This window comes from Mus caroli, chromosome 11 (assembly GCF_900094665.2).
Source record: "Mus caroli chromosome 11, CAROLI_EIJ_v1.1, whole genome shotgun sequence".
Lineage (NCBI taxonomy): Eukaryota > Metazoa > Chordata > Mammalia > Rodentia > Muridae > Mus > Mus caroli.
In genome coordinates, this window is record NC_034580.1 from 26,090,144 (window position 1) to 26,112,268 (window position 22,125).

General features: G+C 38.4%; 1 protein-coding gene across 1 annotated transcript in view; it reads right to left on the reverse strand.

Moving 5' to 3' along the window:
* Positions 1 to 22,125, reverse strand: part of Acyp2 (acylphosphatase 2) — a 131,884-nt gene that overhangs the window by 20,013 nt on the left and 89,746 nt on the right. The gene's annotated exons all lie outside the window — the stretch shown is intronic.

Sequence of the window (22,125 nt, forward strand, 5' to 3'; positions counted from 1 at the left end):
AGAAGAAGAAGAAGAAGAAGAAGAAGAAGAGAAGAAGAAGAAGAAGAAGAAGAAGAAGAAGAAGAAGAAGAAGAAGAAGAGGAAGAGGAAGAGGAAGAAGAAGAAGAAGAAGAAGAAGAAGAAGAAGAAGAAGAAGAAGAAGAAGAAGAAGAAGAAGAAGAAGAAGAAGAAGAAGAAAGAGACGACACCTGAACAGCTGACAGTAAAGAATGCTGGCAAGCAGGATCCCAAACATCATTTGGAAGAACACGTGGATGTGCTTATGACTTCAAATATTGTCCAGTGTTTGCTAGCAATGTTGGATACCATTGTATTTACATAAAGTGATGTAGAAAGCTATCAGTGGCACTCTGAGTGCATTGTCCTTCCTTGTTTGTAACACTCATAGTCAAGGGACCTGATGGTGGTCTGGTGAAGTATGAGACAGCTGTGCCACCTCCCATCTCAGTTGTGCACTTGCTTCTGTTTATTTTATCTGGGTTTTGCAGATTACAAAGTTGTTCAGTGAACAAATTTTATTAAGATCCCATTTATTATTCGAAAAAAATCAGTAGCACAAATATATTTTGATTGTTGCTTACAAAATAAAATACATTTACAATCCACAAAGAAAAAGAAAGATAACATCACATTCTGCTATTGAGTTTCTACCCTTGTATTTTTTGTATGTTTTGTGTCAGTATGTATTTTTAAAAATACCCCCTTTATAAAAAAAAATTCATAGTGCTTCTGTAGCTGTAGCAGCCTCTCCAAAGAACTCTTCTTGTTTGGACAAATGATCAGAACTTTAATGGCTTCCTCAATCTGTCTCCATGATGGTGTCTGGGTTTGTCGAAGAGAAATGGATTAGTAATCTCTTGGCTCTGAGGGGGAAGAAAATTGCATGGTTATATCATCAGCCCTGAGTTCCATTGCAAGGCTTGTTCTCTATCTGGATCTTTGGAGCCTTGGTGACTTTGATGCATAAATCCTTGGATGACGAAGGCCAGGTGTCCCTTCCAGTTGATTCTGTATAGTTCAGGGAAGCTCTTGGATTCTGGTAGTCAGTAACTGTTACCAGCCTGGGGAAGCTTTATAACCTTCCTGCCCTAGCTTTCCAGCCACCTTTGAATTATGGTTTGCTGCATCTTTTCAGTGTGACAATCAGGGGTAGCACAGAGTGCTACTTCAGGTTGCCTCTGTTCAGCAGACTGCAGCTGTTCTGTTGATTCTCTTCTCCCTGTGCAAGTGGGAGTAGATGTCTATGTTTGGACATGCCCTCTTGGCTTTCTTAGCTCATTCTCAGACCCCCTATGGAGTTTGACCCAGACAAGGAAAGGGCAGCAGATAAGTTCCTCAGCTCTGACTTCTGTCTTCTTCATATAGTCCCTTTGGAGAAGGAAGTAGGAGTCTTCCTGCATCCCCTCTGCTTCCTTAGCTTGTAGGTAGGTATGTCACAGAACATGTGTGGTCACAGTATAGCCTACAGGAGTCAGGTCTTGCCTTCCACTGTGTGAGGCAGGGGACTTGAATTTAAACTATCATATTTACCAGAGTCATGTCACAGGTCCAAGCCTTTTCAGCTTTTGTATAGACATGAATTGCCTGAGGACATTGCTAAGATGCAGGATCCAATTAAGGGAATTCAGGGAAGGCTTAAAATTGTACAATTTTAACAATTTTCAACAAGCTCCAGGTAAAGGCAATGCTGTTGAGTTTGGACTACACTTTTAGTATGAAATTGCTGGTTTTATGCCCCTTCATTTGAGAGGCATCCTTCTGCCTTTCTCTGTGGCTGTAATGGCAGAATGGCTCTGGGGCAAGGAAAAAATACAATCAGATAACATAATCTCTGCAATGCATGTCATCAATTTAATCATCATATCACTCCTTACAGACAGCATGTATAAAACAGATGAAGAAATCTTAGGGTCAAATAGGCTAAGTATTTGTCCAAAGTCCAACGGGTCATACCTGTGTCCTTTCTTCTCTCTTAGTTGCTTTTTGTCATCTGCCTCATCCAGCTTTAGGAAACAGGGCAGTGGCAGTGTGCTTGCCTCGCACAATCTATTTAGGACCTGGGTTCAAGCCCCAGCACTACCCAAAACCAAAAACAACAAAACAATTTCTTTGGACCAGTGAGAGGGCTCAGTTGGGGAAAGTGCTTGCTTTTTAAAAAGAGGATAGTAACTATATTCTGACTCTCATTCTAATACAGATTTTTTCATACATATACCAAAACACAGAAGAAACAATAGGATTAAATGGCTTTTTCTGTGTGAATGCATTTGTTTGTGTGTGCATGTGTGTGTCTTGCCAGTTAACATTCACTATACTTGCTTTCATTTCCTCCAGCTCTCCATTCATTCGATTAAATACCTAATATTCACTGGGGCTGGAGAGACAGATGAGCAGTTAAAAGCACTTTCTGCTTTTACAGAAGACCTGGATTCAGTACCCAGCACCCACATGATTGCTCACAACCATCTGTAACTCCAGCTCTAGGGGATTCAATGCCTTCTTCTGACCTCCCCAGGCACCAAGCACACCATGTTATGCACATAGACACATGCAGATGCACACACATACATATAAGTATTTTTTTAAAATCTAATATTCAGCCAGAACTCAAATTTTCCTCACTATACCCAGTATCTTTTATAGCTTTCCTGCCTCTGGAAATTATAGGTCTCTGAACCAAAATTATAGATCATTTCAAAACAACTTGCCATCTAAATGTACATTTTGTTTCATTTTAAAAGCATTCATTGTTTAGTTTATTTAGTTACACTTTTGTGAGTTCTCTAAATAGGGACAACTGGCATAAAGGCTGCTGTTTGGGCATTGTGTGGGAAGAGCACTGTAACAGTGTGGCATTTTGCTACTCTATGGCATTCACAGGAGGAGACCATTGGCAATGGTCACTGCACAGGTCTATTCATGGGCCTGTGTCTCTGCTTACCCATGGCTACCTTGGGCTAGCTCTACCATTTGCCTCTGCCACCTTGGAGCTGGTCAGCTAAGGCAGAACTTCGAAGACCTTCAGTATCTTACATTTTCAGGAGGCAATTACCTGTGTTGCTGTTTGAGCACATTAGAAAATAGTTACTCGCAATTATTAACTTTCCTAAGGTAAATCAGTACCTAAATTGTAGCAACACCCATGCTTCCTATATTTATATGATCCGTATGATCTTTTTAAGAGGCAGGAGCCTCTGCCACAGCAATAAAGCCACTGGGAAACCACTTACAATGTCTATGTAACCATTCCCTCTACAAATGGTCTAATAAACTTTCTGTGGGAAACAGGAAATTAACAATGTGTTTCTTCTCTGGCCTAACACTAGTCTTTTCAATTTCTCAATTTCCAAAACTGGGCAGCCTAGTCCAATGAACAATAGTTCTGAACAAACAAGGCTATTTAAAGAGTCAACTGACCTGTGAGGGCTCTCGTTCAGAACAAGTGAGAACTCAGTAACACTGTTAGAGGAGTCAAGGAAGAACATGGCTATAATTCACAGGGTCTTTTCTTTCCTCCTACACTGGCTTTACCTCTGTAACATGTTTTTGTTTGTTTGTTTGTTTGTTTGTTTCCTGGAGATTTTAAAGATGCCAAGAATTCTATGTGATGATAAATGAAGTCTTCCCTAAAAGCCTCCTTCTTTCCTTCCTTTGCTCCACTCTTCTTCTCTATTGACTGCATTTTCAAAATCCTGTAAGAGTCTTATTTACTAATACTAAAAACAATACAACAAAACCAATAAACGCAAGAAGTGTGTTTCAGCCCTAGTGTCACAATGGTTCTTTTCAATAATTCCTCATTCCTAGTCTAGGAACTCCAAGTGGAAATAGCTCAGAGTATTATCAGCATTCACTTTTTTTTTTTAAATTTTAAAAAGGCCACATGGTCATAAATTTTGATTCCCTATTATATATGTGTATAGTCTTCTTCTAGGCTCTTTAAAAATAGCATATAGCTGAATCTGTGAAATTAGAAGTATGAGATTCTGACTGTCTGCCTTCCCATAAGCCAAAGTTTACCCAGAAGTGGTGAGCCTGCACCTTAGCTCTATAACACAGACACAGCCTTGAATGTTCCGATGATGCAGACAAGTTTACATATGGCTAGACACATGTCATTCCCCACATGTATCAAGAATGTTGGTTCTGGGCTCAGTCCTACTTCTCCCTGGTCTTCTCTTTCAGTGATTTCAATATAAACACAGAAGATCCTTCCAATCCTGGCATCATAGTTTACTTGCTTCCAACCTGCAATAACCTTGAATAGGTCTCATGATAGCCTAACATGGACTGAAGAGTAGGATTCTGGCAAACCTCATGTCCTCACTTACTTCTTTTACTTTTGTGACCCATCAGCATCCTAGCTCTTGCCCCAGAATCAGAACACCTTTCCACTGGCCCTTTCCTCTGTGCATCTAAAACCAAATAGTGTGATGTTATTCTTGCCATTCTTGTTTCAGTCAGCTCTGACTAAGTACTCACTCACAATCAGCCACCTATTTACTCTCACAGCAACTCCATCACACTTTTCTTCTCTCTCCTCGGATTCCCACAATCTCTTGTCATTTCCTCATGCTTGGTCTACAATCTTCCTTTCTCCATTTCTGAGACATCAAAGCAATCAGAGGCAATCCCATGGACTTAATGATCATTTCTGTCACCTGTGTGCCCATCCACACGCCCTGCCTTCCTGTCAGCTATAAGAGATGAAGTTGTTGTGTTTCTATAAAATACCTGACTCCTGGTGCATTCTGGCATGGGCTCCATCTCTTGTACTGTTTCAAGAAATACCTTTAATAACTCTCCTTCCATCTCCTACATTGTTTGGTTTTGTTCTCTGTTAGCTCATCCACAGAAGTAGATACAAGTGAATCTTTTTCTCAAATTTAATTACTGTATGCATGATGTATGTATGAGAGTGTGCCACAGAAATCAGTGTGAGGGAAACAAATATAGGAGTCACTTTAGTAACCTGGGAGCTCCATTTAGTTTTGGGTTATGTATCTTGCATTCTTTTGGTAATGTACTTGACAACCCAATTTCTTCATATGCACTGTCCTCTAGAAATATTTTATGAAGCATTTTCTACTTACCATCTATGCCTATAAATAATATGAGTGTGCATACAATTATGGGGAAGAGCATGTGCTGTAAGACCTAATTTATCAATCAAAATAGAGAGCCATTCAAATTAAAACCCTTAATAACTGAACCCATCCTTCTCTCCAGCCCCTTAAAAGAAAGTCCCCAAACAATAGTCAGGGCCCTTGGGATATTCTCATTTATGCGGCCCCATCAGTCTTCAGTGTATCCCTCTGTAATGTTCACTATCGCTCAACTCCAAAAGATGTTGTCTTGCTTCTTTTTGCAACTTGCTATAAACCTCAATTTTCAGCTCTTCAGAGTATAAACGAAGAATCTGGAAACACCCAGCCCAGTTCCCAACCACCAGTAGCAAGAACATAACTTTCAGGACTTGGTTTTCTTCTATACTCAAGAGTTCCAGCTGGACAGTGGTGGCGCATGCCTTTAATCCCAGCACTCAGGAGGCAAAGGCAGGCAAATTTCTGAGTTTGAGGCCAGCCTGGCCTACAAAGTGAGTTCCAGGACAGCCAGGTCTATACAGAGAAACCCTGTCTCAGGAAAAAAAGAGAGAGAGAGTTGGAAAAAAATTGGTTGTCTCCTAAAAGCAACATATCAGACTCTTGTACCTTGAATGTCTTACTGAAAAGCAGTAAGGAAAAAAGGTCAAGTAACATATAAAGGCAGATCTATCAGAATTACACCAGACTTCTCACCAGAGTCTATAAAAGCTAAAAGATCCTGGGCAGATGTCATATAGACCCTTAGAGAGCACAAATGCCAGCCCAGGTTACTATACCCAGCAAAACTCTCAAATACCATAAATGAAGAAACCAAGATATTCCGTGACAAAACCAAATTTATAAAATATCTTTCCCCAAATTCATCCCTACAAAAGATAATGGGTGGAAAATTCCAACACAAAGAAGGAAACTAAACCCTAGAAATGCAAGAGGGTAAAACCCAAAAGAAGATAGCCACACAAACATACTACCTCTAACAAAAAATAACATGAAACAACAATTACTTTTCCTTAATATCTCTTAATACCAATGGACTCAATTCCCCAATAAAAAGACATAGACTAACAGACTAATTACATAAACAGGACACAACATTTTGCTGCTTACAGGAAACCCACCTCAGGGAAAAAGACAGACCCTACCTCAGAGTGAAAGGCTGGAAAACAATTTTCCAAGCAAATGGTCCCAAGAAACAAGCTGGAGTAGCCATTCTAATATCGATTAAAATTGACTTTTCAAAAAAAGAAAAGGAGGGACACTTCATACTCATCAAATGTGAAATCTACCAAGATGAACTCTCAATTCTGAACAGTTATTCTCCAAATGCAAGGGTAGCCACATTCATTAAAGAAACTTTAGTAAAGCTCAAAGCACACATTGCACTGCACACAATAATAGTGGGAGACTTCAACATCCCACTCTTATCAATGGACAGATCCTGGAAACAGAAACTAAACAGAGACACAGAGAAACTAAGAGAAGTTATGAAACAAATGGACTTAACAGATATCTATAGAACATTTTGTCCTAAAACAAAGGATATACCTTATTCTCAGCACCTCATGGTACCTTCTCAAAAACTGACCATATATTCTGTCACAAAACAGGCCTCAACAGATACAAAAATATTGAAATTATCCTATGTGTCCTATCAGATCACCACAGACTAAGGCTGATCTTCAATAACAACATAAATAATAGAAAGCCCACATACTCATGGAAGTTAACACTTTACTCAATGATAACTTTTGTCATAGAAGAAATAAAGAAATTAAAGACTTTTTAAAGTTTAATGAAAATGAAGCCACAACATAACCAAACATATGGGACACAATGAAAGCAGTCTTATGAGGAAAACTCATAGCTCTGAGTGCCTCCAAACAGGAATTGGAGAGAGCATACACTAGCAGCTTGACAGCACACCTAGAAGCTATAGAACAAAAGGAAGGACATAGACCCAAGAGGAGTAGACCATCAGAAATAATCAAACTCAGGGCTGAAATCAACCAAGTGGAAACAAAAAGAACTATACAATCAGCCAAACCAGGATCTGGTTCTTGGAGAAAATCAACAAGATAGATAAACCCTTCAGTAGCCTAACTAGAGGGCACAGGGACAGTATCCTAATTAACAAAACGGAAATGAAAAGGGAGACATAACAACAGACCATGATGAAATCCAAAGCATCATCAGATCCTACTACAAAACCCTCAACAAAACTGGAAAACCTGGATGAAATGGACATTTTCTATACGGATATCAGGTACCAAAGTTAAACCAGGATCAGCTTAATGATCACATATCCCCAAAATAAATAGAAACAGTCATTAATAGTCTCCCAACACAAAAAAAAGCCCAGGAACAGATGGATTTAGTGCAGAGTTCTATCAGACCTTCAAAGAAGACCTAATTCCAATACTCCTCAAAATATCCTAGAAAATAGAAACAGAAGGTACTCTACCCAATCCATTCTATGAAGCCACAATTACTTTGATACCTAAACTACACAAAGACCCAACAAAGAAAGAGAACTTCAGACCAATTTCCCTTATGGATATTGATGCAAAAATATTCAATAAAATTCTTGCCAATAGAATCCAAGAACACATAGAAAAAAAATCATCCATCATGATCAAGTAGGCTTTATCCCAAGGTTGCAGGAATGCTTCAATATATGGAAATCCATCAATATATCCACTATACAAACAAATTCAAAGAAAAAAAGCACATGATTGTTTCATTAGATGCTGAAAAAGCATTTAACAAAATTTAACAACCTTTCATATTAAAAGTCCTTGAAAGGTCAAGAATTCAAGGCCCACACTTAAACATAGTAAAAACAATATACAGCAAATCAGTAGCCAACATCGAACTAAATGGAGAGAAACGAAGCAATCCCACTATAATCAGGGACTAAACAAGACTGCCCACTCTCTCCCTACCTATTCAATATAGTACTTGAAGTCCCAGCCAGAGCAATTCGACAAGAAAAGGAGATCATACAAATTTAAATGGAAGAAGTCAAAATATCACTGTTTGCAGATGATATGATAGTACACTTAAGTGACCCCAAAAATTCCACCAGAGAACTCCCACAGCTGATAAACAGCTTCAGTGCAGTTGCTGGATATAAAATTAACTCAAACAAAACAGTACCCTTCCTATACTCAAAGGATAAACAGGCTGAGAAAGGAATTAGGGAAACAACACCCTTCACAATAGTCACAAGTAATATAAAATATCTTGGGGGTAACTCTAACCAAGCAAGCAAAAGATCTGTATGACAAGACCTTCAAGTCTCTGAAGAAAGAAATGGAAGAAGACCTCAGAATATGGAAAGATCTCCCATGCTCATGGATTGGCAGGATTAATATAGTAAAAATGGCCATCTTGCCAAAAGCAATCTATAGATTCAATGCAATCACCATCAAAATTCCAACTCAATTCTTCATAGAGTTAGAAAGAACCATTTGCAAATTCATTTGGAATAACAAAAACCCAAGATAGTGAAACTGATTCACAATAATAAAAGAACTTCTAAGTAAATCACCATCCTTGTCCTTACGCTGTACTACAGAGCAATAGTCATAAAAACTGTATGGTATTAGTAAAGAGAAAGGCTGGTAGATCCATGGAACAGAACTGAAGACCCAGAAATGAACCCACACACTTATGGTCACTTGATTGTTCACAAAGGAGGTAAAACCATGCAGTGACAAAAGACAGCATTTTAAACAAATGGTACAACAAAAGGATCCTGTCACAGCCTTCTCCTCTGTTTCTACATCCTGAGGACTCTAGGCTGGTCCCTCTGAGCAGAAGTGTTGGTTCTACCTGTGCTCAGATGTGTGTCAGCACTCCTGGGAGACCAGCTCTCCAGAGCTGTGGCACAGGGTGTATTCCAGGTGCAGATCGAAACTGGAATGCTATAGGTCCATTCTTATTTCCTTGTACAAAGCTCAAGTCCCAGTGGATCAACAACCTCCACATAAAACCAGATACACTGAAACTAATAGAAGAGAAAGTGGGGAAGAGCCTTGAACACGTGGGCACAGGGGAACTTTTCCTGAACAGAACACCAATGGCTTATGCTCTAAGATCAAGAATCATCAAATGGGACCTCATAAAATTTCAAAGCTTCTGTAAGGTAAAGGACACCATTAATTGGTCAAAATGGCAACCAAGACATTGGGAAAAGATTTTTAGCAATTCTACACCAGAGAGAGGGCTAATATCCAATATATATAAAGAACTCAGGAAGTTAGATTGGAGAGAACCAAATAACCCTATTGAAAAATGGGGAACAGAGCTAAAGAGAGAATTCACAACTGAGGAATACCGAATGGCTGAGATTCACCTGAAAAAATCTACAATATCTTTAGTCATCAGAGTAGTACAAATCAAAACAACCCTGAGATTCTACTTCATACCAGTCAGAATGGCTAAGATCAAAAACTCAGGTCACAGCAGAAGCTGGTGAGGATGTGGAGAAAGAGGAATACTTCTTCATTGTTGCTGGTATTGCAAGCTGGTACAACCACTCTGGAAATCAGTGTGGCAGCTCCTCAGAAAATAAGCATATTATTACCCAAGTACCCAGCTCTACCACTCCTGGGCATATCCCCAAAAGATTCTCCAACACATAACAAGGACACCTGCTCCATTATGTTCATAGTAGCCTTATTTATAATAGCCATACAACTGGAAAGAACCTAGATGTCCTTCAACAGAGGAATGGATACAGAAAATGTGGTACATTTACACAATGGAGTACAACTCAACTTTTAAAAACAATGAATTCATGAAATTTTTAAGTAAATGGATAGAACTAGAAAATACCAACCTGAGTGAGGTAACCCAATCACAAAAGAACACACATGGTATGCACTCATTGAAAAGTGGATATTACCCCAAAAGCTCAGAATACCCAAGATACAACTCATAGACTACATGTAACTTAAGAAGGAAGACCAACATGTGGATGCTTTGGTCCTTCTTAGAAAGGGGAACAAAATACTCATGGGAGGAAATACGGAGATAAAGTGTGGAGCAGAGACTGAAGAAGAGGCCATCTTGAGACTGTCCCACCTGGGGTCCATCCCATATACAGTCACCAAACCCAGACACTAGTGTGGATGCCAGGAAGTTCTTGATGACAGTAGCCTGATGTAGCTGTCTCCTGGGAGGCTTTTCCAGATCCTTACAAATACAGGGGTGGATGCTTGCAGCCAACCATTGGACTGAGCACGGGGTTCCCAGTGCAGAGCTTATAGAAAGGACTGAAGGAGCCGAGGGGGTTTACAACCCCATAAGAATAACAACAATATCAACCAACCAGACCCGCAGAGCTCCTAGGGACTAAACCACCAACCAAAGAGTACACATGGCTCCAGTTGCATATATAGCAGAGGATGTCCTTGTTGAGCATCAATGGGGGAAAGGTCATTGGTTCTGTGAAGGCTGGTTTTTCCATTTCAGGGGAATGCCAGGGTGGGGAGTTGAGAGTGGATGGATGGGTTGGGGAACACCCTCATAGAAGCAGGTGGAGGCGGGATGGGATAGGAAGTTCCTGAGGGCAGGGAATCCAGGAAAGGGGATAATAACATTTGAAATGTAAATAGAGAAAATATCCTATTAAAAAAAAGGAAGCCGGGCGTGGTGGCGCACGCCTTTAATCCCAGCACTCGGGAGGCAGAGGCAGGCGGATTTCTGAGTTCGAGGCCAGCCTGGTCTACAAAGTGAGTTCCAGGACAGCCAGGGCTATACAGAAAAACCCTGTCTCGAAAAACAAAAAAACAAAAAAACAAAACAAAAAAAAAGGAACATAATAAAGTTCTACAACACAAACACTTTTTATCTTCTGTAGTATATGAATCCTATTAGTCAATGTCACATTTGTTGTATGAACTACAGATTTCAATTGGCTGATGAAAGTTAAGCATTTCTTTAGCCCTTAAGGATTTAGAGAAACACTAATTGACATAGTTTCTTAAATAATTCCTTAAGAAAGTAGAGGCTGCATGGAGAATTCTATTAAGTTCTAACAAATATTAGTTCTATCTCATTGAGTAGGCTATGTAGATAAATGAACTGCTTTGCAATTATAGGTCCCAATTGAGTTAAGCTGTTACATTTTAATTTCTGAAGCAAAAAGAACCTAAGGGGTGTTCTTAAAGCTCTTAACAATCACCTAGAATGATATTTATCATTCACTGAGCTTTCTGTGGTGCAAGGCATTTTTTTTTCTGAAGACTGTATATACATTAATTTCTTCATTCTTGTGCAATTCCATGAGGTAGTATTAACCCAAGTTTGCAGACTAGCAAAGAGACTCAGTTTCATATAGCTTTAGACCAGTCATCCAGCCTAGAAGTGGAAAGCTTCAGTTCAAATCCAAGTCTATTTGTCCCCAGATTGTGACAGCTATGTATAGATAGAAATGATAGTTTGTTTTGCAGTAGAAAATTAATTAAAAATATAATTGGCTTAGATTTTCCCAAGTTGTCTTAGTTTTGCAATAATTCCCTTAGTTACTTTCTAGTTTTGGGCAAGAACACCATAACCAAGGCAACAATTCATAAAAGAAAGCCTGTACTTATGCATGTACTTTGAGGCTTATATTTGGTTTTAGAGGGGTAGCATCCAGGATCATCATGGTGGGGAACATGGCAGCAAGCAACAAGCAAGGACATGGAGTATACAGGGGACAAACAAAGAGAGCTAACTGGGAATGGTGTGGGCTTTTGAAACCTTAAAACCTGATCCCATTGACATACCTCCAACAGGGCCATACCTCCTAAGCCTTCCCAAACAGTTCCATTCCACTAGGTTGAGGCAAGGTATTTAAACTTAGAGTCTGTGGAGGCTCATTCAAACTACCACAACAATTTTTCTTAATATGAGTGGTTTACTAATTTTGATATTCTGTAATAATGAAGTTAAGGCAGGAGACTAATGTAAAACCACAAGGGCAGTGCTAGAAATACATACTCACCACTTTTGGGGTTGGAGGTAGCCATTGTTGGTTTTGTTTTGTTTTGCTTTATAGGGTTTCACTATGTATCCCTGGATAGCCAGAAACTGATGGTCATCAACCTCTCACTCCTAAATGGCTTAGCTGTTGTATGAGAGGATGTTTTTGCTGAAGTACACACATGGGAGGATGTTTTACTAAGAACAGGTCCCTGGTGTTTTTCTGGAGGAAGCCTGGAGAAAAGAACATGTGATGTTTGGCTAGAGCAGATGCTTAAGAAAACAAGTGATATTTGGAAAGGGTATAAATATAACCCAATGGACAGTGAACAGTGCTGGATGGTATTGGTATGCCTTGCCATTCTTTACTAGCCACTGTTGGGCTTTGCTGATGCTGGTTTTCATTGATAATCCTGGGTTGTATTGATACACCATACCATTCTTTGCTGCTCATCATTTGTCATGACTTCCTAGAGAGAAATGCCTCCAAAGAAGCTCTGGTGGTGTTCTGGCAGCTTCTTACCACTTCTGTGGACTTGGGCCTTGAAGTTTCTTCTGGATCAACCTGCCATTGCTGATTCATAAATGCTGTTTGAGAGTGAATCAAGCTACCACTGCTGATTCATGTGAACTGAACTGCTGATACCCTGACAATGCAGACTGGATTTTTTCAAAAGAAGTATTTCTGAACAGGTCCATATTCTTTTTTGCTCTATTAATCTTTCCTTTCCACTACCTCTGGTGGATGGTGGGCCAAAAGGGAGGTTAAAGCATTTAAGAACACTTACTAAAAGTAGGTTTTTAAAAAAAATTAAGCCTATGACTATGCTATGAAAACAATGTTTATAATGATGTGCATGGATTTGGACACATTAACTGAAATGTTATCAATACAACAACCTGCCCTTACCTTTTCCAAGCATGCAATATTTAGGCACATTTATTAGGCATCTGGTAAGTAGCTCATTTCTTTTCTGTGCTGCATAAAGTGGTTTCATACTCATAATTTGCAACATATTTGATTATGAGATTTGTTGCCAGTTTATTCTTTAAACTAAGACTTCATTTCATTATTCAAAAGAATGATGTTGGGCTCGAAAGATGGTTCAATGATTAGAGTATGTACCACTCTTTCAGGTGACCTAAATTAAGAGGTTCAGAATCAACTGTAATTCCAGCTTTAGGGATCTGGGACCCCTGGTCTCCATAGGCACCTGCACTCACATTAATATACATGTACCCATAATTTAAAATAAATAATTTAAAATAATTTAAAGTAAATCTTTTTTTTAAAAAAAGAGTTATGATTATTCTATTTCTGAAATACAAAGAGTCAAAAGAGAAGAAAAAATCCAGAGAACTATTGCAACTCCAGTCCACTGTTTGATGCTAGAGAAAGAGCATAATAGCCAAGGTCTCAAGGTGTTCTAAAACAGTCTGATAGGGCCCAGGGTGTTGTTAATCTTTCTCAGTATACCATCTCAAGTGTACTTCCTAAGCACCTGAGTACATATTTTAGTACATTTTATTAGTAGAGGATTTATTGCTCAAGGCCAATGTCCCACTTAAATGTGGCAGTAATTTAGAAGAATCCAAGAACATACTACATTAGAAGAGTGTTAGTTCCATGGAAATAAGATGAGGGTCAGTTGACATCTTTTACAATGTGTCAAGATATGATTAAATTAGAGATTAATACATTTATAATTGAATGGCTTAGTTTAAAATACCTTTTTTGTTACTTTTCAATAACAAGCATTTGCGAGGTGGGAAGGGTAGGTTCTCTCCTACCATCACGTGGTTCTTGGGTTGAACTTAGATCTCCAGGCTTGGCAGCAAGTGCTATTCTGGTATTCCTTACTCTAAAGCTAACAAAAATTTATTCTTTAGACAATGTCCGTAACACTTGCTCTCCAGTTAGCCAAAAGAATAATAGAAAAAAAATAAACACCCCACAAATAAAGACTTCTGAATGAAAGTGAAGGAGAAAGAAATGGACAAAGCTCTTTACCCTAACAAGAACAGATCCCCCCAATCATCTAAGCACCTGTGTAAACTCCTGAGGGAAAATAAGTTCCCTGCAACTCCCATGTCAAATATGAAAGGGGTCTTATTTTGCAGTTTAAGCCACTGAATCTAGGGACCAGGATGAAGGAAAATGATGATTACTAGGTACCAGAGGCTCCAGGGGCTCCAGTTCTACCTTTGGTGCCATTGTGTTCCTATCCTATCTGCTTAGAACACTATTCCGGTTGCTTACCCAATTGTATCCTTGTACACTTGGAGATTTATCTGGCCAAAGACTTAGAAATTTTAGCTCATTATAGGCATGATAAAGAAGGGGATGCATTTGCTTTAAAGACCAGTCAAAACAAGAGAACTCAATGCTGGGAAATGGGAATGTATAGTGTGCTTAGATAAAGTACAGTAGTTCTAACAAAGGAGACATTCAAGGTACAAGAGTCTGATGTGTTGCTTTTAGGAGACAACCAATTTTTTCAGTTGGGTGATTATGTCAGGAAATGTAGTCCTGAGGGGATAGTGGCAACACTTGGAGACATATCCTCTTTGACCACCCTCATCCCACCTCCTGCACTGCAGGAGCCCCAGCATCTACTGACCACACAGAGGAAAACAGTCAACTTCACCATGAACAGAAATTCCCATATCTCACGACAAGACTCCAGGTCACAATCTGTTTTAGAAATACTCTAAATTTTAAAATTGCACATACATGCAATTTTTGTTCTAAATATCTTATATAGATTTAGGAATTAGAAAAAAAGTATATCTCAGGAGAAATTTTAAAGAAATTCACAGCATTTAGAACTACATATACATTATTTCTTCTTTATAAATAGAAATAGCACGTTTAGCTGTTTGGTTGACCATGAGAGTTTAGGCGCCATACCACCTGCCCATGTCACCACAGGTGGTAAAGAATCACAGTGAATATGTGGTGATGCCCTACCTTTATAAGCCTGGTGGCTTAGATAACTCCCTGAGCTTCTTAATCATTATGAGCTTGGTATTTCTAACAGGGAAGCCAAACACTAACAATCATATTTCAGAGGTGGAGAATGAGAAGTGTGGTGTGTTGGTAGATGGTTTGCTCCTCAACCTTCCTAGGAGGTCTTAATCATTAGATTCTTTCTAGACTAGAAAATATGTGGGTGAGGTGGGTGAGGCTTTCTGTTGATGACTTCATCAGCTCTATTTCTGGTTTTAAACTGGGTGTTTGTTTGAAGTTAGATAAAAGAACAAGACAGAGCTCATTCTTGTTCTCTTTATAAGTAGCAAAATGTCACAGCATGGCATCTTTTTTTTTTTTTTTCAAGCAGGATCTCTTTGAGATATTCCTGAAAAAGCAAAATAGCCCATGAGGATCAGCATGGCAGCTGAACTCTGGAAATCTGGCAAAAGACTGAGCTACACTGAGGTCAAAACATTCTTGGCAGATGTTTGTCAAGAAGCTTTGATGGCAGATCCCTTTGAGGGAACATCAGTGCGTCATGTGTAAAGGCACCATGGTGAATTTATAATTTAGGGATGAGATTTACAAAGATGTCTTTGGAGATCAGAGATTTTCTTTTCCCCATAAAAAAATAACAAAGACATTTGAGTCCCTAAGTATATACACATAGACAGCCCCATAAGTTACAGAAGAAATAGGCCAGAAAGTAAGTGCCCAGGTGCTACTAATTTTCAGCTTTTATAGTCTTAATTACTCATATTTTAATAAGGTTCTTTAACAAATTTTAGCCACAATCAGAATGAGAAGCCAAAGGAAAATGGAATATCTTCAAAGCAGTTAATACATACACACACACACATACACATGTGCACACACATACATATGTATGCCCCTAAATTCCCTACCTATGAAATGAAATTACTCCTTAGAAGCAGAATGTTTTTCACTTTATGTAAAGGAATTTTATCAACATTTATATTAACGAAATATTCAGCTCTCAAGTGGAAAAAGCTAAGACTTAAAATGAGTAAAGAACAATTAAACGGCATATGTGGATAAACTTTACAGAATTTAAGTGAATATTATAATTGCTATAATTTCAGGAGATCTTAAGTATGTATTATATGAAAATATGTCAATATCATATAACATTTATATATATAGGAGACAAAGGTCAACATAAGGAAAAAACACAATTAGACATAGGTATATTTAGAAATTAAAAATGCTGAGCTCTGGATCAGCAAAAAATTTAAGAGATGGGGGTATTTGTCATGAAAGCCTGATGAGAAGTTCAGATGCCACAATGAAAGCAAGAATAGACTCCTTATAGTTGTCCTCTTACCACATGTGTGCTGCAGCACATACATGCCACATTTGTGCGCATATCATACATACCTGAGCTTCTGCACAAACCTACACACTAATAATGAATAAAAATTAAATTAAAAGCGTTGAGATCCACTGTAGGCAATACTAAATCTACATTTTAATGTTCCTAATAGCGTGATCTAAAGTTACATATCAAATGATATTGACCAAACAAAACAGAAGTAAAAACTCACAGTGAGAAATAAAAATGTAATATCTTTTAGTTTTGTCAGACAAAATTATTTATAGGATGAATAAAATTTGAATATGTAATAGTAATAGTAATATGCAACCATACTTCAAAGTTGCAGTATGTATACATTGCTTTTGAATTGGGATAGATCATTAGTTTTTAAAAAATCAAGTATATGTGAAAGCAAATTGCAACAAATAAAAAATCTATTTTATGTAAAATAAAAGCTTTAAAATTTTTATTTTTATTTTATGTGTATGAGTAACTTCCTGTATGTATGTGCACTGTGTGTATTCCTGGACAGAAGAGGGCATTGGATCCTACATCCATCATGGCTTCAGAGATAGGCCTGACTAGGGCAAAGGGATGAAGAAATGACACATAGACACAGAGAAAATCTGAGGTCAAAAGGTCTGGTCTCTAAGATGGAGAAACCACAGTACCCTGGAAGCTCAGCATATTTATTTTACAATGTTGAACAGGCAGCGTAAGTTCTGAAGCGTAATAACTGAAGTAAGCTCAGTTATTGCATACTGATAAATAGACAAGGTTCATTTGTGCAGCTGGATTAAGGAATCAGGGTGAACTCATCTCTGCAGGAGCATTTTGTGTAAGGGAGCAACCGTCTTCTGTCTGTAAATATCTGGTAGAGAAAGCTCTGGTGGACATTTCCTGTACATACTACAGGGACCAGAGGAAGGTTTTACCATTTTCCAGAGCCTAGGGCCTGGGAGTGGGGATCAGCTCAGCTATTTCTCTGAATCTCAGATGAGGCACAGGTGGGGATGAATCTCAGGTGGGGAAGGGCTTTGTCATTTTCCTCTGGGACCATGACAGGGTCATATCCTTGTCACCGAAATATTCACTCAAGACGTTGGAGATTCTGCTGTTTCCTACAACATCCCCTTAAACTGGAGTCACCACCATTGTGAGATGCCATGAGAGTCCAAAGGATGCTAGGAACCAAACCTAGGTCATCTGCAAGAGTAACCAGTACTCAGGCATCTCTCCAGCTATCAAACCCCTGCAAAATAAAATATTTGATTGCAAAAGAATCAGACTAAAAATCAATACCAAAAGATAGTTAGAAAACCTATAATAAACCTAAAATAATTGTAACAAGAGACACTTAGAAAACCTGCAATAAGCAAATCAATATAGTTACTAATAACATATGGGTGAAATAAATACGTTACAGAGGCAGCTCTACAGTGTCACTTGCAGCAGCCTAAGGGAATTAGCATAGTGTGTTAGAGACCTTGATCAGGTAAACCTACGAGTCCTGGCTTCAATGTATAAAAGAACTTGAAGATTTGCCAGTATTATGAAGAAAGCTTTAGTATAGACTTTAGGTAGGAGAGTTAAGGAAATGAGGCACTCAGAAAGAGTAAGGTGCACCCCAATCAATAGCTCCAATTGTCTTACTGTCTACAGCAGTCATAGACATGATTTCTTGGTGAGTATGGACATAGTTGCAATTGATAAGGTCGTGCTGTGGAGCACAAGATTAAGAAGGGCATGCTGTCTTTATCATAAACAAAGCTAAAGGACTTGCTTGAGATTCTCAGAAAATAGTGGGTTGGAAGGAAGAATAGGGTATACCAAGGACATAGACAATTAGGCATTAAACCTGTTTTACTGATATTTGTCAAGAATATCTACATATGAAATCTACGGTTAGTATATGCAACGTGCAGTTTTAGAAAAAGGGAAAATCAAACTGAGCCATAACATATGTGAAACAAGCCCTTCAAAATATGTACTTCATCTTTCTACTCCATTGCCCTTGGGCAGCTAATGTCATTGCTGCTTGGTTCCATGTCCTGCAGAAACTGTCATGAGGGAAAAAAAAAACAATGTTAATAAAATTAGTAAAATGACTCTTTAGTCTGGAACTTTATAGCCTGGTGCCCTTGCTTCTCCTGAGTGGAATCTATGAAATTCACCCAAATTCATAGCAGTGCATCTGACTGCAGCTAAACCGGAGTCAACAGGAGAGATAAAAGAAGTCCATTATCACGAGTGCCCTACCCATGCCCTGATTTTACTGCAATCTCCAGTGACAGTGTTTGTCGCCTGTACCTCAGTGTTCACTTGCTGAGCTTGCTCTTAAGACTATGTATTAGGATTGACACTCCATAGGAAGCACAACAGTACTCAGTACTTAATGCCTGTTGGAATAGACCACTCTGCTTCTTACTGTTATTCATCTATTCATTCTTTCAATTTTAGAATTATGTAACTGTTTAGAGTATTTTCTAAACAACTTAGAACTAACACTCAAGGCTTGATGCCAATAGCTCCTCTAAGTGAATCTATTTTTAAACTCCTAAGGGCAGCATAGGATACCAATTAAGAGGGGCTTCTGCTTGCAGGTTCCATATCTGAAAGTTAGAACAAGTATATATGACCTTGTGTACCTTTTTTACACCTTGACCCTTTTTCTTCAAAATGAGGGTAATGACAGACTCCATCTCATACACAACTATACAGATGATCCACAATGCTGGGTTAAACATACTATTCAATAAATGTCAGCCATTACATGGTCCTTGTTTATCCTGTTTCCTAGGCTTCACTGCTATCTCTCAGTTTAGTGATGAAGATCTTCTGGTCCCCTGTATCTGTTCCTTCCAGATCTGCTTCTAAGATGCAAATCTGTTCTTTGTAATGAGGGCATAGTAAATAGGATCATTTCCCAAACACAGTTGCTGGCGTTATTTTCTTTTTCTTTCAGAAAGAGACAATAGTCAAATATCTAAGCCTGTTCATACTACTCTGTATTTAGGAGGTGCTAAACACAGGTTTGAAAGTTATGTAAAATCAAAGAAAAAAATTGGGTTGTAGCTTTGAGTACTGGCCTGGTTCATTCCTACATGGTCATTTTGAATCTCAATCCCGAAATTTCAAATTCAAATTAATGACTAACATTAATAGACATTAGCATGTCATAGAGAATACTTACCAAATATGAATGGATACATTTTAAAGGTGTGAATATGTATGAAGATAAAATGCTAACAATAGTCATTTTCACAATTCTGTTCTATGTAATGTCTCTTACTCACACAGAGAACAACACTGTGGTTTGATAAAGCCTTAAATATACCATTTCCGATATTTTAAGGTTTTATCACAAGATATTATATATGACTTAATTGAGAGCAAGGAAGCCAGAATTAATGTATATGTTTTGATAGTAGAATAAAACAGATGAGAGACAAAATAAGTGACTTCTCTGCCAATTTCTATGGGAGATATGGACAAGATCCAAGCTCTCAACACCTTCTGCTCAGCTAAGCCCTTTGGTAAAACAAGAACTTGTTCATTATTTGAAAAAAGATACTCTAAATGCATAGGATTTGAAGTCACATATACCCCAACACTAATTAAACTTAAAGCCATGAAGCAAGTCCCTAATTTTCAAATTGAAGTTAGCATTTGATATTTGCAGAATTCTCAAGAAAATATGCACCTTCAATAAAATAGCAATATAGACAAGGATTTTAAACCAGGATACACACACACACACACACACACACACACACACACACACACACACACATCATTTCTCTAAGCATCAAAATAACCTGGTTCATCTGGGTACCAGGAATAATTCATGATTTTCAATATTATTTCAAGTTCCAATCTAGTAGTAATTCTGGCCTATGCTGATTTCAACCATATTGATAAGTGTTGACACATAGTGTAGGAATGGGGTGTAAGGACTTCACAGCAAAGTAGCCACTGCCCAATTTAAACCTGGGAAAGGACTGTGGAATTGTAAAGGACTCTGTGTTCCACTTCAGGGCTGACCTCTGTCACTTCCTCCAGTATTCGCCTCTTCTCTCTTTGGTTTCACTTAGGGATTGGTTACTAAAACTAATCCTGTGACTTATAGCCCATGAATTACTCTGTGTTACTTTGCAGGAGCCATCACAGAAAGTACATTCATAATGGCTTTAAATTAACACTTGTTTCTTATCAGAAATGACTCTGACTCTTTTTCTGACATCAACACATTATTGGAAGTTCAGTACTGAAAATCCTTTGTCCTGCCTAACTCTGCCCTTTCGAGCCTGCAGCTAGAATAACAAGGAACTGTCTATCAGAAAATCCAAGTCCTTCCAAATGCATAAAAATTCCCAGTGCTCAACTTCTTCAAACATTGGTCCAGACTTATCTTGAAATTTGGGATCCAAATGTGGGGATGACTTATTTCAAAGCAACAAGGACAAGATATGAATTTATAATAACACAGTAGGCCACACTCCTGCCATGCTTGGATTTCTGCAGCAAATTAATAACAATGAAGTTCAGCATGTTTATATAAGATTTCACTTTCTCACAAACTGGACCACATGCTCTCTAAATATTTAGCAGACAGTAGGCACCAAAGTAGCAACTGTAACCAGATACAGTGCGGAGTTTAATGCCGTGTTAGATTGATATGAGTTAGTGCCTCTCTCTACTTAGCATCTTTCGGGATGTTTTCTTCTCTTATCCCACATACTCCATTTACACAACTGAAAGCTTGTTTTATAAGTTGTCCAGGAAAGAAGTAAAAAAGCAATCCTTAAGGTGTTCCAGAGTAAAAAGTGATTACCACTAGTTGGGAGAAGTCCTTATTTGTACGTTTTATCTTTTGTGTGAATGCTATATTACCTATTTCCTGTAAAACCTATCAGATAACACTTGGGATGTGGCTCAGCATGCATTAAAACCTGGGTTTTATCCTCTAGAGGTGGAGTGGAGAGGACCAGAGGTTCAACGTTATCCTCAGCAAGTTAGAGGCCAACTAGGGCTAGATACAAGCATTCTACCAGAGGTAAGTATTACGAGCAATTTGAAAATAATTTAATACAGAATATGAAGTTAAAATTATGGTCAAAAAGATAACAATGCAAAACTGCAACAAAAATAAATAAGTAGAATTTTGTTGTAACAATAATGTCTATAAAATGTGAAAAGATCTCCAGGGATCCATCCCATAATCAGCTTCTAAACGCTGACACCACTGCATACACTAGCAAGATTTTGCTGAAAGGACCCAAATATAGCTGTCTCTTGTGAGACGATGCCGGGGCCTAGCAAACACAGGAGTGGATGCTCACAGTCAGCTATTGGATGTATCACAGGGCTCCCAATGGAGAAGCTAGAGAAAGTACCCAAGGAGCTAAAGGGATCTGCAACCCTATTGTTGGAACAACATGATGTACTAACCAGAACCCCGGAGCTCTTGTCTCTAGCTGCATATGTATCGAAAGATGACCTAGTCGGCCATCAATGGAAAGAGAGGCCCATTGGACTTGCAAACTTTATATGCCCCAATATAGGGGAATGCCAGAGCCAAAAGAATGGGAATGGGTGGGTAGGGAAGTGGGGGGGCGCTATGGGGGACTTTTGGGATAGCATTGGAAATGTAATTGAGGAAAATATGTAATAAAAATATTAAAAATTAAAAAAAAAGTTAGAAAAGAAAGAAGGAAAAAAAATGTGAAAAGATCATA